Raw genomic sequence first — 6,000 nt, forward strand, 5'->3', positions numbered from 1 at the left:
TATCAAAAATCCCCTCGCAATTTTTCGTCCCCAATGTCTTGAGATCATGTTCACCGAGTTTCGTGGCGAACGGGTTGAAAACCTCAGAGGAGTATTTCAAATTCCAGAGCATGCTTTTTTTAAACAGCCCTGAATAGCTGACTTCCTGTTGGGCGGAGCCTATGACATAAAGTGTGAAAGTTGTTCGGCTCAATGAGATCTATAAGTGTACCGAGTTTCATATAAATACATGCAAGTCTGTGTGAGCTATGGTTCAAGATTTCTGAAGGTGTTCCAGGGGGCGCTGTAGAGTCCCTGTGCCACGCCCGGGTCCCAGCCTCTGCGGCGTCCTGATGGCCGCAGATTCCAATGTGTGTGCCAATTTTCAAGAGTTTTTGAGCATGTTAAGGCCCCTAAAAACCCCCGGAAGGTTAAATAAAAAATAAAAAAAATAATAAGAATAATCCTTAGAAGAACAATAGGGCTCTTCGCCCCTTCGGGCTTGAGCCCTAATAATTAAAGCTGCAAGCAGCGATGAACGGGCCCTCGCACCCGGGCTCACCGCCAGCGAGTGGCTTTAGTAAAAAGGTGAACAGTGAGAAATATGCATTTAATGTCCTAAATATAAGTGGAATATATCAAAGTATATCCCATATATGTGCCAATCTTACCGTTGCCAGCAGGTGGCGCTATCATCATAATGGAATATTGGCCTTCAGATGTGTTCAGGTCAGGACTCTTATCAAACATGTGAAGTTTGGGGAAGATTGAACATTTTATGCTTGAGTTACAACAACTTCTCTTGCTGTTGGCAAAACATCAAATTTTGTCATGGCGCCATGGAAACGCCCTTTAACAAAAACTCAAGATATCCAAAAGTTAACATTGCACAGGCCTTTAGATTAGACTGACCACAAAATATATGTTAATCTCAAAAAAATTATAGGAGTAGTTTGTCGCAGCGTAAAACATGTCACTTCCTGTTGCCAATAGGTGGCGCTATGACTATAACTGAATGTGGGCATGTAGATCTGTTAAGGGCAGAAGTTTTATCTAACATGTGAAGTTTGGGGCAGATTGGACATTGTATGTCTGAGTTACAGCAACTTCCTTTTTCATGGCGAAACATCGAAATTTGTCAGGCCACCATGGACACGCCCTTTAACGAAATCTAAAGATCTTCGCAATTTAACATCGCAAAGGGCTTAAGATTACACTGACCAGGTTTGGTGTTGATCTGAATAAATCTCTAGGAGGAGTTCGTTAAAGTACAACCCCTGAAAATGGCAAAAACAACGCCAATATTGCAGAGAAAATTCTAAATAACCGACTTCCTGTTGGGATTCGGATTTCGTACCAAGAGACTTTTTTGTAGGTATTGGTGTGTTACATGTGTATACCGATTTTTGTACATGTACGTGAAACATAGCTCGAGGCGCACTCTGTTGAAAGTGTATAGGTGGCGCTATCGAGCCATTTTGCCACACCTGATGGAATTTTGGCCTTCAGATGTGTTCAGGCCAGGACTCTTATCACACATGTGAAGTTTGGGGAAGATCGGACATTTTATGCCTGAGTTATAACATCTTTTATTCCCATGGCGAGACATCGAACTTCGTGACGGCGCCATGGACACGCCTTTTAACGAAAACTCAAGATCTTCACAACTTAACATCGCACAGGCCTTTAGATTAGACTGACCACAAAAAATACATTGATGTCATAAAATTTCTAGGAGTAGTTCATCGCAGTGTAAAATATGTCACTTCCTGTTGCCAATAGGTGGCGCTATGACTATAACTGAATATGGGCATGTCAATCTGTTCAGGTCAGGAGTCTCATCAAACATGTGAAGTTTGGGGCAGATTGGTCATTGTATGTCTGAGTTATAGCAACTTCCTGTTTCATGGCGAATCATCGAAATTCGCCAGGCCGCCACGGACACGCCCATTAACGAAAACTCAAAAGCTTCGCAATTTAACATCGCAAAGGCCTTCAGATTAGGCATACCAAATTTGGTGTTGATCTGAATGAATCTCTAGGAGGAGTTCGTTAAAATACAACGCATGGAAATGACAAAAATGACACAAAATTTGCTCATAATATTAGTAATAACCGACTTCCTGTTGGGTTTCGGATTTTGCTCCAAGAGACTTTTTTGTAGGTATTGGAGAGTTACATGTGTATACCGATTTTCATACATGTACATGAAACGTAGCTCGAGGCGCACACCGTTGAACGTGTATAGGTGGCGCTGTTGAGCCATTTTGCCACACCCACTTCTGAAACCCATATCAGACGTAAATTTTCGCCAGTTCTGAGGTGTGTGCAAAGTTTCATGACTTTTCGAGCATGTTTAGGCCCTCAAAAATGCGATTCATTTTGGAGAAGAAGAATAATAATAATAATAATAATAATAATAATAATAATAATAATAATAAACGGAGCAATTCCAAGAGGGTCCTCACACCATCGGTGCTCGGGCCCTAATTAAAGCTGCAAGCAGCGATGAACGGGCCCTCGCACCCGGGCTCACCGCCATCGTGTTGCTTTAGTAAAAAGGTGAACGTTGAGAAATATGCATTTAATGTCCTAAATATAAGTGGAATATATCAAAGTATATCCCATATATGTGCCAATCTTACCGTTGCCAGCAGGTGGCGCTATCATTATAATGGAATATTGGCCTTCAGATGTGTTCAGGCCAGGACTCTTATCGAACATGTGAAGTTTGGGGAAGATTGAACATTTTATGCTTGAGTTACAACAACTTCTCTTGCTGTGGCAAGACATCAAATTTTGTCATGGCGCCATGGAAACGGCCTTTAACAAAAACTCAAGATCTCCAAAAGTTAACATTGCACAGGCCTTTAGATTAGACTGACCACAAAATATATGTTAATCTCAAAAAAATTATAGGAGTAGTTTGTCGCAGCGTAAAACATGTCACTTCCTGTTGCCAATAGGTGGCGCTATGACTATAACTGAATGTGGGCATGTAGATCTGTTAAGGGCAGAAGTTTTATCTAACATGTGAAGTTTGGGGCAGATTGGACATTGTATGTCTGAGTTACAGCAACTTCCTTTTTCATGGCAAAACATCGAAATTTGTCAGGCCACCATGGACACGCCCTTTAACGAAATCTAAAGATCTTCGCAATTTAACATCGCAAAGGGCTTAAGATTACACTGACCAGGTTTGGTGTTGATCTGAATAAATCTCTAGGAGGAGTTCGTTAAAGTACAACCCCTGAAAATGGCAAAAACAACGCCAATATTGCAGAGAAAATTCTAAATAACCGACTTCCTGTTGGGATTCGGATTTCGTACCAAGAGACTTTTTTGTAGGTATTGGTGTGTTACATGTGTATACCGATTTTTGTACATGTACGTGAAACATAGCTCGAGGCGCACTCTGTTGAAAGTGTATAGGTGGCGCTATCGAGCCATTTTGCCACACCTGATGGAATTTTGGCCTTCAGATGTGTTCAGGCCAGGACTCTTATCACACATGTGAAGTTTGGGGAAGATCGGACATTTTATGCCTGAGTTATAACATCTTTTATTCCCATGGCGAGACATCGAACTTCGTGACGGCGCCATGGACACGCCTTTTAACGAAAACTCAAGATCTTCACAACTTAACATCGCACAGGGCTTTAGATTAGACTGACCACAAAAAATACATTGATGTCATAAAATTTCTAGGAGTAGTTCATCGCAGTGTAAAATATGTCACTTCCTGTTGCCAATAGGTGGCGCTATGACTATAACTGAATATGGGCATGTCAATCTGTTCAGGTCAGGAGTCTCATCAAACATGTGAAGTTTGGGGCAGATTGGTCATTGTATGTCTGAGTTATAGCAACTTCCTGTTTCATGGCGAATCATCGAAATTCGCCAGGCCGCCACGGACACGCCCATTAACGAAAACTCAAAAGCTTCGCAATTTAACATCGCAAAGGCCTTCAGATTAGGCATACCAAATTTGGTGTTGATCTGAATGAATCTCTAGGAGGAGTTCGTTAAAATACAACGCATGGAAATGACAAAAATGACACAAAATTTGCTCATAATATTAGTAATAACCGACTTCCTGTTGGGTTTCGGATTTTGCTCCAAGAGACTTTTTTGTAGGTATTGGAGAGTTACATGTGTATACCGATTTTCATACATGTACATGAAACGTAGCTCGAGGCGCACACCGTTGAACGTGTATAGGTGGCGCTGTTGAGCCATTTTGCCACACCCACTTCTGAAACCCATATCAGACGTAAATTTTCGCCAGTTCTGAGGTGTGTGCAAAGTTTCATGACTTTTCGAGCATGTTTAGGCCCTCAAAAATGCGATTCATTTTGGAGAAGAAGAATAATAATAATAATAATAATAATAATAATAATAATAATAATAATAATAAACGGAGCAATTCCAAGAGGGTCCTCACACCATCGGTGCTCGGGCCCTAATTAAAGCTGCAAGCAGCGATGAACGGGCCCTCGCACCCGGGCTCACCGCCATCGTGTTGCTTTAGTAAAAAGGTGAACGTTGAGAAAATGCATTTAATGTCCTAAATATAAGTGGAATATATCAAAGTATATCCCATATATGTGCCAATCTTACCCTTGCCAGCAGGTGGCGCTATCATTATAATGGAATATTGGCCTTCAGATGTGTTCAGGACAGGACTCTTATCGAACATGTGAAGTTTGGGGAAGATTGAACATTTTATGCTTTGAGTTACAACAACTTCTCTTGCTGTGGCAAGACATCAAATTTTGTCATGGCGCCATGGAAACGGCCTTTAACAAAAACTCAAGATCTCCAAAAGTTAACATTGCACAGGCCTTTAGATTAGACTGACCACAAAATATATGTTAATCTCAAAAAAATTATAGGAGTAGTTTGTCGCAGCGTAAAACATGTCACTTCCTGTTGCCAATAGGTGGCGCTATGACTATAACTGAATATGGGCATGTAGATCTGTTAAGGGCAGAAGTCTTATCTAAACATGTGAGTTTGGGGCAGATTGGACATTGTATGTCTGAGTTTACAGCAACTTCCTTTTTCATGGCGAAACATCGAAATTTGTCAGGCCGCCATGGACACGCCCTTTAACGAAATCTAAAGATCTTCGCAATTTAACATGGCAAAGGGCTTTAAGATTACACTGACCAGGTTTGGTGTTGATCTGAATAAATCTCTAGGAGGAGTTCGTTAAAGTACAAACCCCTGAAAATGGCAAAAACAACGCCAATTTTGCAGAGAAAATTCTAAATAATCGACATTCCTGTTGGGATTCGGATTTCGTACCAAGAGACTTTTTTGTAGGTATTGGTGTGTTACATTGTTATACCGATTTTGTACATGTACATGAAAACATTAGCTCGAGGCGGCACTCCTGTGAATCGTTATAGGTGGCGCTATCCGAGCCATTTTTGCCACAGACCTGATGGAATTTTGGCCCTCAGATGTGTTCAGGCCAGGACTCTTATCACACATGTGAAGTTTGGGGAAGATCGGACATTTTATGCCTGAGTTATAACATCTTTTATTCCCATGGCGAGACATCGAACTTTGCACGGCGCCATGGACACGCCCTTTAACGAAAACTCAAGATCTTCACAACTTAACATCGCACAGGCCTTTAGATTAGACTGACCACAAAAAATACATTGATGTCAAAAATTTCTAGGAGTAGTTCATCGCAGTGTAAAATATGTCACTTCCTGTTGCCAATAGGTGGCGCTATGACTATAACTGAATATGGGCATGTCAATCTGTTCAGGTCAGGAGTCTCATCAAACATGTGAAGTTTGGGGCAGATTGGTCATTGTATGTCTGAGTTATAGCAACTTCCTGTTTCATGGCGAATCATCGAAATTCGCCAGGCCGCCACGGACACGCCCTTAACGAAAACTCAAAAGCTTCGCAATTTAACATCGCAAAGGCCTTTAGATTAGGCATACCAAATTTGGTGTTGATCTGAATGAATCTCTAGGAGGAGTTCGTTAAAATACAACG

Source organism: Carassius auratus, chromosome 26 (genome assembly GCF_003368295.1).
Source record: "Carassius auratus strain Wakin chromosome 26, ASM336829v1, whole genome shotgun sequence".
In the NCBI taxonomy this organism is placed as follows: Eukaryota; Metazoa; Chordata; class Actinopteri; order Cypriniformes; family Cyprinidae; genus Carassius; species Carassius auratus.